The following is a 12,260-nucleotide window of genomic DNA, read 5'->3' as shown; positions in this document are numbered from 1 at the left end:
CAGTAAGAGCTGTGCGTGTAAACCTGACTCGGAGCGGTTTGAGTAGGACCGGTTACATTTGGTGCCATGACCCGGATGGGAGTGAGGTTTAGGGGCGTGAACATAGGCCAGTAGAGCTGTGCGAGAAAACCTGACTCTCCTGGCCACAAGAGGCGCTCTAGCGACTGACACGGTTCGAATCGCACTCGGAGCGGGTCAAGTATGACCAGTTACATTAACCGCAGAGTCGCAGACCTTATTTCAGGCATTTAACCAAAAAAAACTACTGACTTCAGGACAATGGAACCAGAAATGCAAACTCGTTTCTGGACTTTAGGACTCACTTCTGTAGCAATAGCTTAATGTGAAAAAAAGATCTAAATTAAATGAAATCTTAATTGTAAAGATGCAGATCAATTCATGCATTTAAAAATCCAGAGTCATAGGAACGACTAAAATCAAATTGGCTTATGCATAATAATTACACTGTACACACTAGTCCTACCAGATTTTCTGAAAAGAAGAGACTTGTAAAATGCCGCCAGATAATGATTTATGAAATGTCCGCTTGAGGTAAAGTTGTTGCCATTTAAACATGCCTTCCAGCTGTCCAGTTTGATTGGCTGTATGCTAATGAAGCAGAAGCGATGGGACTCAGGCCAACAGCATTTAGGCCTTTTCACACTCTGTCATTACAAGGACACCGCAGGGGCTGGTGTCACATTTTGGACCACTGAGATTTAATCTGACTTTCACTGTAATCCTGCTGCCAGCAAGGGACAAAGACACACACATAAAGACACATGTTAAGCATGTGCTGTCTCTCTTTCTCTCAGTTGAAAAGTGCATGAACATTCAGATCTGCAAAACTCTTCACCACAATGGCAATGTGTCCTGAAATGGAGGAAGTGGCTTGTTTTGCTGATATGCTGACACATGTCGCTGTGGACACCATGTTCCACATATGACGTCTGTCACTGCTCATGTGGGTTGAAAGGTCAATGTCTTGAAACAGAAACAGACATAGGATGGTATAAACACACACAAATATAAGAAAACAAAACTCTGATGGGCTCTGCACCAAAACATAAGAGCTGCCCTACTGTATAATACCTACATAGGCAGCTGTCTTTGACCAAAAGGGTGTGACAACTATGGCTTCCTAATAAAGCTGTCTATATCTCAGTGGGTTTTGGAACAGGAGGCAGTGACCAGTGACCGGAGCATGTGTGTATACACAACACCACATGCAGAGACACGGTCAGCAACGTGCAAAAGCATTTCTACCGCCCACTCCCGCGTCTCCATGGTAACAGGCTGGTTGCCTGACCCGTCATGTATTGCACTTCGCTTTTTGTCAAATCTCTCCTCAGCCCCCACCTTTCATAATGATGACGCATTTCTGCTGATGCATTAACAGCTGCTCCTTCTATTTTCCTCTGCTTCTTTCATCAGGTTTCCCCCTCACACCCAAGCATTCTCACACAGTCTCCTAAACACACAGCTTCGCTTCCCTGGGGTGTAAGTGTACACAGGAGATCAGAGCTGAGATGACGACGAGAGCAGGACGTGAGCTACTGAATTTAACAGTGAAACAGCTTTCTCCTGCTTTTCTGAAATAAGAGCACACAGCACAGGTGTTCGGAATCGCATTCTATCATAGTTCGTCTGCGATATGCAGTATGCAAAGTGTCTGCATGCATAGATGCAGTTGTCACCAAAAAAGCTGTCTTAATGAATGTTAATTAGGTGCTGACATTTAAAGAGGACATATTATGCCCTTTTGCAAAGTCTTGATTTAGTTTCTGGGCTCTACTAGAATAGGATTTCGTGCTTGAATGTACAAAAAAAAAGAGAATTATTTTTCACATATTTTTCATTGTTGCAGCACCTCTCTTCCCAGTCTGTCAGTAACGCTCTGGGGTGCGTTTCCCGAAAGCATCGATAGCAAACTATGGTCGCCAATTCCGTCGTCATCTGCATAATTGACAGCATCGCAAAGTTGTGTGGTTGGAACGACAGCTCTTGGCAGCATTACACACTAAAGTAAGTTCAAAATGTTAAAAAGAGTTTTTCTACCTGATTTAACTTATAAACATGAGTTTTGTTGGTATTTAGGTTTATTTGGATCGAAAGGCAGAACAGTATGTTAATTATTTAGCTCGAAACACAAGTGAAGATATTTTTAATGAAACCTAAGAGATTTCTGTCCCTCACCTGGAAGTCCATTACACCAAAGCTTTGACGCTTCAAAAAGTTAAAGTTTAGGCTTTTATTCAAATAAACACTGATCAACGCACATCAAAAATGCTAAATAAAAGCTCAACCATGCTTGGGTGACATGCGACAACAAGCCACATTGGCTTTTGCACGTCAAGCAAGTAAAATTGTGCTTCCATTTGCCATATTTAATGTGCTACATGTGCATTGATCAATGTTTATATGTAAATAAAAGCATGAATGAAATCTGTGTATTATATAAAGCAATCGAGTCTCTTCAAAAGACTTGGGTTAAACTGATTCATATGGATTCAAATTTGATTCATATGGATTACTTTCTGATGTCTTTATGAACTTATTGAAGCAAAGTTTTGGTGTAACAGACTTTAACAGACTTGTAACAGAAATCTCTCAGACTGAGTGAGTAGATAGAGCAGTCACTGGGGACATGAGACATCCTGTTCACTGTGACTCACTCTACTCATGGAGGATTTCACTAGACAGGGTTCCTTGCAAACTCTATTTTCATACCAATTTATCCTCTTTAGTAGGTCTTGCCACTGAACCCAAAACTTTATTTTGATCGTCCATTTTAGACATTCTACTAATTAAGTAACTTTGCAACTCCATCTCAACTAACTCTCATTACAGTATTGGTAGACTGTTAGGTTAGGGTTAGTTGTTAGAGTTCGGGTTAGTAGAATTTGACATGTAGTTGCAAAGTTGTGAAGTTACTTGTAGTCAGTAGAATGTCTGTTGGTGGAGCATCAAAATAAAGTGTTAGTAGAAATTAAGCAGACAGTCTACTAATACTATAATAAGAGTTACATGTAGTTGCGAAGTTACTTAGTAGAATGACTAAAGTGGAAAATCAAAATTGTGTTACCAAATATTTTTCTAGTCTGCTCTTTTCATCCAGGTTACTCAAAAACAGTAAGGGTAAATTAACTGGAAATAGTATCTATTAAACCAGCATTATTGCATGTTTATTTGTAGCTGTGAAACCTGACCGATTTTTCCCTTACTTTGATGGACATTCCCATATACGTCTCGTTCCCACTGTAAAAAAACAAAACAAATGATCTATTTGTACCCCAAATAGTGATGACTAACACTAGCTATGTTTCCATCCATATCGTTATGTGCATTTTGGGATATCACATTTTAAAAAATGGATGGAAATGCCAAAATGGGCATAAATTCAAAAAATGCACACAAAAAATGTATGCGCTCAATTGAAAAACAGAAAACAACAGAAAAATGAATCAATTGACAGCCCTAGTAAATACACTGTAAATATGTTTTTTTATTCGAAATTGTAAATAAAACAAAGTTTATTGAAGTATGTTTTACATTTTCACTTCAGAATTGAATTTAAAGTTAATTGTCATTGTCTGTGAATTTTGCTAGCAATTTCCGATTGAAAATTGTTTCAAAGTAAATCCTTGGGAGTGAATTCAAGTTGCAAAATGCAGTTGTAAGCATTAACTAAGAGTGCAACAGTATTTAGCTGTAGTGTGTATGTGGCCTAATTTTATGAGCACCCAGATTCTCTTTATTACAAAGCTGTTTAAACACAGACAGGTCTGAGATGGGACACTTGAGATGGATACACAAAGTTGCAGTTTCAGCACTCTCTGCTATTGAAAAGGGGCAGTGGGAGAAAACAAGGGAAATAACTGATTGATATAGAGAGAAGAGGCCCTATATCTTCAGCTGTCCTAACAAACCCAATGTCAGAGCTTGCACGTTGCAGCCTCTATAGTGAGTTCATGGTTTACGTGGTCCAGTCACTAAAGTTTCTAGTTTTAACGTTGATGCCAAGCTATGTCGAATTAGCACTGTGCTGATTTGCTGAAGTTACAATTAGGAGATAAAATATAAAAGCGATAGAGCAAAGTGCGGATCAGTAAGCAAGAGTGTCCGAACAGTAGCTAAGCAGGAAGCAGGGCTTCCACATGTAGTACACTAACACATGTGGAGTCTGTGGTAGCCACTGCTGTGTTCTGATGACAGGAAATGCTAAGAGGTGCTGCTAATAACACAGAGTGACTGCAGAGAGCCTCAGGTGCTGTGGCTGCTGTTAACCTGTGCTGTGTGAACGTCCTCCAACTGCACAGGACACTCACAGTGTTGCAGTGTGGCTGCGTTACACCTAATCTGTCATTCCAGATGGAGGGTTACTCTAGAAAGGTTTAAGGTACATTAGGAGACCACACCTATTGAGACCACACCCAAGCCACGCCTCCCGGTAAGAGAGCTCAGCAATTAACCAACAAGGATTAGCTACTAGTGAGTCTCCCCGGGATTTCGAGATCGCCCAAAATGTCCGGGATTCGGCTTTTGCGTTCGACAGTCGCCATTCATTATGTTTACTGTGGCGAGCAGGACGAGGCTGAGGGGCGCGGGAGAACGGCGCGAGGCCGGTGGCGTGATTACCGATGAGCAGGACGCGCTGCAGTCAAAGACGCACTGGTCTCGTATCTCTCACGGAGGAGCGGGAATTTTCTTACATCAACATTTTCGCACATCAACCGATCACTTGTTTAGCGTTCATGTAAACACTACATTCAGATTCACCAATCGGAATGAATTCAGTTAGATTGAAACAAAGGTGTGCATGTAAACAATGAATGGCGACTGCAGAAACCAAAAGCTGAATCCCGGACATTTTGGACGATCGCGACGGCCGGACATGTCCGGGAAAAAGAGGATGGTAACCCCTACTACTCAGCTTTCTCCACAGAACAAGAGCCTGCTAGCTTAGCTTCCAAAGAAAGAAGACTGACACTGTGTACATTCTGTGAGTGAGATCCCACCTCCTATGGGCGGGCTGAGAACATGCGGGACAGCCCCTCCTACTGGCTGTAGTCTTTAGCCTCTGGCCAAAAAATCCTCCGATGACGCTAAATGACGATTTTTGCGTCATCGGAGGATTTTTTCCAGACAAAAAATACATAAATCTCTCGTCTCAGGGGGATATGAGTGTAGAAAGCACGGTAATTCGAAAATACTACAGGTTTTCTACTAATACAAAGCTTAATGCTAAATCCTGAAGTATCCCTTTAAGGCACGATGTGGTCTCCGTTAGCGCTAATTCTGGAAAGCTGTGAGTTTGTTTGTTTTTTTTAAAGGAAGAAGAGGTCAAAAGACCGGCTGAAGCGTCCTTTTCCCATGGTAAGTACTACCCTCTCTGTCCCTGCGTGGTACGAGGGACTACATGGCTTGCCTGGGGCATTCAGTAATGCGCTTGTTATCCGGCACGCGGGGGCTTGCCGACATCTGCACCACCAAAACCTCGTAACACGGTTTAGCTGCTGTGGTGTTTTCCCTTGAGTACCTTCAGTAGTTTCAGTAAATCGACAGCACCAGTCTAAGTGACTGACAGATAGGGAACGTCTCGGTTCCTGTTGTAACCTACGATTGCTGATGGAGGGAACGAGACATGGTGTCACTCCTACCACAACGCTGAACTGCCCGCTGAAATGGTCGGGACACTGTCTTGGTTCCTCAGTACAAACCTGAATGAGTGATGCACGCCGGCATGCAATTCTCATTGCCCTTTTCTCAAAGAATTAGAGGTGCTCCCAAGTATGACCCCTAGTGTCAGTCATTTGACACCATGTCTCATTACCTCCATTCATTCCCTCTACAACAGTAACCAAGACGTTACTATTACAATTGGGGCCGGCACAACACAAGCTGAACTGCCGCTCTACTGCGTGCTTACTTCACACTCACAAATGAACACGATCTTTGAGATGCATGTGAAAGATAAGGGGATTCGTTTATTCATAAAATTGCACTAAAAAAATCAAAAGATTTGGGAGAATTCCTGGCAGGCCGCTGATAAATTGGGCCGGCAGCAGTAACAACACGGTATGCGGAAAGCACAAGTCTCTAGTTCACTTTCAATTAGAGACACACGGAAATCAGCAAATTGGTGGTAGCTCTAGTAGCGGTGAAGCGACGGTGTGCGTGTGTGATTGCGAAGTGAAGCTTTCTGAATCAGTGAAGCTTTCAACACAATTGTATCGGAAAAAGGTTCATTACCCGAAGCTTTTCAAATCAGAGCTTGGCGAGGACCTCTGCTGGTGAAAGTGAGGGAAAGCGATGTGTAGCAAAATGTTTCACAACCGACCAACGCATTCATCTTAGAAGCAAAATTGAATGAATGAATGAATGAATGAATGAACCAATATATTAAATACATGACAACAATCTGTTCCATTTCATACTCCAAGTAACTCAAAACAATAAAGATAACATTTTGTTTTCTGGATGTGGACACTTTTTCTCATGAATAGAGGAATTGAATAAATGTAGGTGCATGCACAACACACACACACACACACACACACACACACACACTTTCACATGATTGTAGCAACTCGCACCAATAAACACCTAATCTCTCACAATACAATAAACTCCTAAACTCTCACAATACAATAAACTCTCCTAAACTCTTGCAATACAATAAACTCCTAAACTCTCACAATACAATTCATTCTCATAACTCTTGCAATATAATAAACGGTTCAATGCAACGCAATACTCCTTAACAACCCACAAGGGCGCACCCTGTGTCGCACATTTTTAAACCTTTGAATCAGAGTACGAAGAGTACGTGGGTGTGTGTGAAACGAAGCTTCAGACATCATTGGTAATGTGATTTTGATAGAACGAATCAAGCATTGATACAAAGCTTCACTGAAAATCACAATAAGGTGAGCTACATGACTTCTCCCCCATTTTCTCTCTCACACACGTACATAAGCCTTCCTTTCAGAAGAGCGTATAAAACTTTAAAATCATTAGTCATCACCAGCAGTAAAAAGTCGTCATCTTTTATATTCATGTCCAGATAACAGATTGCACCAGTAGACTGATGCTGCTCTAAGAGTTGGGTGGGGTGAAGTGGAATGGGGACGGGGCAGGAGTGGCACTACTGTGTATGAAGGAAAAGTTCCTTTAGATTTAGAAAAACTAATGGGGTGATAATGTGTGGATTTTGTTCATGTGTAGAGAATTCTCTCTCTTTCTTGCACCCTGACTGGTTACATGGCTCGCCTATAGGCATGCGCCAGCCCTGATTACAACAAGACACTATTTTATCTTAGAAAGACAAAATAATTAAAAGTTGTAGGGTGTTAGGCATGGAAGTTGAGTCAAATGTGATGCAAAAGAAGGATATGAGCAAGTCAAGTTGGCTTATTTAAACCAGGAATGAAGCAGCAAGTTATTTTAGCTCACAGAGAACGAAACAGCACATCCAAAACAGGAAGGGAGAGTAGACTGGGGTCCATTTTCCAAAACATTATGACACAGGAGGTTAGCTGGTGAAGCAGTGGTATAGAGAATGTAATGGGTCAATGTGAATGTGTGCGGAGTGAATAAGAAAGCTGATGGAGGAGAGCCCTCAAGGTCAGGACTGAAAAGTGCAGTTGTAATATTCAGCGCAGCATACGAAAGCATTGTGATTTTTCTTATTATGACACATAATGTTTTACTTTATAAAATGTCCTACTAGGACTTAATTCATTTAAGTACAACAGTTGAACTTTATTTCATCATCATTGTTGCAACTATTCAAACAACTCTTTTGTATTGCTTTAATACACTCTCACTCTGCAAATGAATGTTTAAAAAAACCTACCAAAAACAACCCCGGTAGTCCTTGAAATTCAGAAGCAGGTGTTGTCCAAAAGACATATGACTCCCCACAGACCTTCAGACATGGACATTAATTCCAAAACTCATCAGCCAGGAGCCCTTCAGGACGAGAGCTGGGCTTTATGAAGTAGTGGCACAACATTGTTGTGGCATCAATAAGTCATCGTCTCGTCCTCTACAAGGAGTGGACACTGTCTGCGAGAGAGCGTATTTTAACAACGCCGGACCCCAATCTCGCTGATGCCTAATAGGAAGGAAGAACAGAGGGGAGGGGGGCCACCTGTGTCCCTATTTTTAGCCTCCATCTCTCTCTCTCTTGCCGTTTTTCTCATGTATACGCACTCTTCCTTCTCATGCCTCAGCACAGCATAAGTTTCCAGCTGAGCTGTTCTTTCCCTCGTGTTTGTACACTTTAAAAGCACGCAAGCACACAGACCCACAACGCCTTTCACCTCTGTGACCGGGTGCCGACAGATTTGCAGAGTTGGTGATGTGCCAATCTTGACACTACTGCAATAAAACCTCCTGTAAGGGAGGGATGCTTTCCGGGGTTATTCAAGTTAAAGCAACATTTTTTGTTTTAATTTTGTTTGCCTAAATAATTAAAACTTAAATAAAGTTATTAAAAACTATATAGACATATATATTTTTTAAACTATTAAAAATGACAAAAACACACAACAAAATGTGTAAAACATAAAAATAAAAAATAAAAGTCAGATACTAAAATAACACTTATACATTCTTCCAAACCAGTTTTATTTTAGTATTGTTTATACTGTTATAGTATTTATGTACATTTTCGGTTTTATTTAGGTTTAGTAATTGCTAATTTGCTTTTGTAAATTTTTATTTACAACATTACACATTTTTCTTACAATCTTTTTTTTTTAAGTTAAAATATTAAAATATTTTCATCTAATATTTATATATTTTATTTTATTTCAGCTCTATATCAATTATTAAAAACATTTTTCAACAGTTTTAGTTGATAATAACAGCACTGTTCCAGAAAGGGAACATTATTCAACACCCTGCTGAAAAATCCAGCATTGCTGGTCACCAGCATAAGGGATGTTTTGCATGCTGGGAACTATATGTGATGCTGGTTGCTAGTGGACCAGTGCAGATTTGCTAGAGAACAGCAAGATTATAATTGTACACCAGCTCTATACCAGCATAAACCAGCCTGGAACAACATGGAATGCATGCAAGTCTATGCTGGACTTTTCAGCAGGGCAGGCAGTGTTGCTTGGGGTCATTTGGAGAGGCAGCACATTTTTCCCCTCTCTCTTTAAAAAACAAGACCCAGCTCCATTTGCTTCCGTGGATAAGCCCGAATCAGTAGGAATCAGAGGATGAACAATGAGCACTGGAACGTTAATGGAGGTACTCGTTCAGCTCCACGACAGTATTGACCTTTACACACTGATATAGAGCAGAGTGCATCAGACTCTGAGACAACAGGAAAGCAGGACAAGTGACATTTCGGGAAGAATATTGGGTCTAATATGGGGTGGGATGGGGGCAGTGATTCACATTTACCCCAGTTTGGCCTTCTTGGACTTCAAGGAACATCAATAAGGAAAAGTCTGCCTCTGTTATAAAATGCAGTGATCTGTCTAAAGGCATCATAACCATGCTCACAATGCAAAAGCTGTTCAACCAGGTAGTTAGCATACAATCTAAGAGGGGGGGGGGGGGGGGGGGGGGGGGAGTGCAAAAGCTGTAACCGAGGCAGTACCCTTAAAAAAGAACACCTTTGTACCTTACATACCACTAAAGTGTACATATAAGCACCTTAAAGGTACATATTATTATCTAAATGGTTTATAATAGTACCTTTTGAATGGTGTTTTACCATTTTTTTATCATTGAACTATTGTGCCCCCTAATATACTGTCCTTCCTTTTGCATGTTTTCTTGCATAATATGTAATATATTAGTTGCTGATAGATGTTTTCGGTTTGACGTTGATATTAGAGTTTTTCCCCTTTGACATCAAGTTAATATTTAAAAACACAAATAATTTAATAACACTTAAATGTTATCTTTAGAATATGATTTTATTTTTATACAGTTTTTTTTTTTTTTTTACAGTTTATTACCATTTAAAATCTGTGGACAGGCAGGACGTTGTCAGAAGCAGAACGTTTATTTAGTAGAATGATTTTACATTTTGTGTTATTTTTTTATTAAAGGGATACTTCAGGATTTAGCATTAAGCTTTGTATTAGTAGAAAACCTGTAGTATTTTCGAATTACCGTGCTTTCCACCCTCATATCCCCCTGAGACCAGAGATTTATGTATTTTTTGTCTGGAATAAATCCTCCGATGACGCAAAAATCGTCATTTTGCATCATCGGAGGATTTTTTGGCCAGAGGCTAAAGACTACAGCCAGTAGGAGGGGCTGTCCTGCATGTTTTCAACCCGCCCATAGAGGGTCGGATCTCACTCACAGAATGTACACCGTGTCAGCCGTCTTTCTTTGGAAGCTAAGCTAGCAGGCTCTTGTTCTGTGGAGAAAGCTGAGTTGTAGGGGTTACCATCCTCTTTTTCCCGGACATGTCCGGCCGTCGAGATCGTCCAAAATATCCGGGATTCGGCTTTTGCTTTCTGCGGTCGCCATTCATTGTTTACATGCACACCTTTTGTTTCAATCGAACTGAATTCATTAGATTGGTGAATCTGAATGTAGTGTTTATGTGAACGCTAAACAAGTGATCGGTTGATGTGCGTTTTAACATTGCTAAGAAAATTCCCGCTCCTCCGTGAGAGATGTGAGACCGGTGCGTCTCAGTAATAACGCCACCGGCCTCGCGCCGTTCTCCCGCGCCCCTCAGCCTCGTCCTGCTCGCCACAGTAAACATAATGAATGGCGACTGTAGAACGCAAAAGCCGAATCCCGGACATTTTGGGCGATCTCGAAATCCCGGGCAAACTCGTCACGGAGACTCACTAGTAGCCTAGCCTTGTTGTTTTCAACTGCGCTCTCTAACCGGTAGGCGTGGCTTGGGAGTGGCCTCCTAGGGCAGCGAAGCAAGTGCATTCTGGGAGTTGTTGTCTTTCATCCACATTTTCTGGCTTTTCTCAGTCTAGAAGGCTCCAAATTCAAAAATAATTTCACATTTCTTCTACATAAATGACCTATTTTAAATACACATTCATCTTTCCAGAGGTGAAGTATCCCTTTAATTACAATAGCATATAATTTAAATATTGTCCATTTATCAGTTTCAGCCTTACCAGTAGAATAGTTATCGGCTATTTGGTAACGGACAGAATTTTATATTGTTGTATATCTTTAAAAATAACTATCCATAAACTTAATTTTAATATATTTTTGTGTGTGCTAGCATGCTAACAGCAATCTCTATTGGAATCAATTGTAAGATGCGTCTCCTTGAGCAGTGCTATTTGTATTATGCAGTGTCGGTAATGCATTCAGTTATGCATTCAGTGTAGTATCCATTAAACATGTTTTACCATATTTGCACAGAACATATAAAAAAGTATACAGATTGCAGGAGGGCCTTATCATTGCCTATTCAGAAATACACACAAACAAAAACATTCTTTTCATTAAACAGTCAATGCTGAATCAGTGGGAAAGTGCTGTGGTCTGTTCACTGCCCTCGAGAAGAATTGATGCTGACAGATGCCTTCTGTCAACCACTGAGAGAGTGAGATGACAAAACCCAGCGAGAGAGAGAGAGAGAGAGAGAGAGAGAGAGAACCATATTGCCAAATTGCTATTAGGTGTTGAAACGGCTGAGAGAACGAAGACATTGAACCACATGGTGATACGGGGAAGGAATGTGATCTTTGTGAAGGTTGAATGAGGTTGGAGGGTAAACAGCAAGCGGCTTCATTCATGGCGTGTAAAACACTGAACCACTAGTTCGGCACAGAGGCAACCAATGGTTTTCCTAACCACAGTAATCAGCATGGCTTGATGGGTGATGGGGTGCGAGGCAATAATTAATGTCCCGTCTCAGAAGATTTATTTCTGGAGCTGCTTACATCTACTAGATGGAAATGAGGCAAACATTCACTGAAAAAATATATAAAGGGCAAAGACACAATTAGTTTCAAATCTGTTCCAAAATCTAGTGAGCTTCCTTGCTATCTAGCGTCTACATCGGCTGCTGTCTTGGAACCTGTGACATCATAAATGGAAATGGAACCTGTGACATCATACAAACAGCATGCATAATGTGAACTATATTATCACCCATCTGCTAAAAACATGAAGACATTAAGATATTATAAACATTAACATCAAGAGTTTCTGTAAAGCTGCTTTAAAACAACGTGTATTCTGAAAAGCGCTATACAAATTCATTTTAATCAACTCCTCCCACAAAGTGCATGAGAGACTCA

General features: G+C 40.7%; 1 protein-coding gene and 1 long non-coding RNA gene across 3 annotated transcripts in view; one reads left to right on the top strand and one right to left on the bottom strand.

Annotated features, from left to right (window-relative positions):
• Positions 1–12,260, bottom strand: part of aatka (apoptosis-associated tyrosine kinase a) — a 52,041-nt gene that overhangs the window by 27,017 nt on the left and 12,764 nt on the right. Inside the window, exon 1 of one of the 2 annotated variants that reach the window (XM_082141213.1) lies at positions 7,859–8,601. The exons of the other annotated variant lie outside the window; for it this stretch is intronic. The gene's annotated coding sequence lies outside the window, so the exon portion shown is untranslated. Of the gene's footprint in view, positions 1–7,858; positions 8,602–12,260 lie in introns of those variants that run through there. 2 annotated transcript variants of the gene reach the window in all.
• Positions 8,738–11,191, top strand: LOC309480422. The gene is made up of 2 exons (XR_014199640.1): positions 8,738–10,056; positions 11,056–11,191. It is a non-coding gene; the product is annotated as an uncharacterized lncRNA (long non-coding RNA).

The sequence above is a fragment of the Leuciscus leuciscus genome, assembly GCF_965113295.1.
Source record: "Leuciscus leuciscus genome assembly, chromosome: 1".
Classification (NCBI taxonomy): Eukaryota; Metazoa; Chordata; class Actinopteri; order Cypriniformes; family Leuciscidae; genus Leuciscus; species Leuciscus leuciscus.
This window is presented reverse-complemented; position numbering and strand designations above follow the sequence as displayed.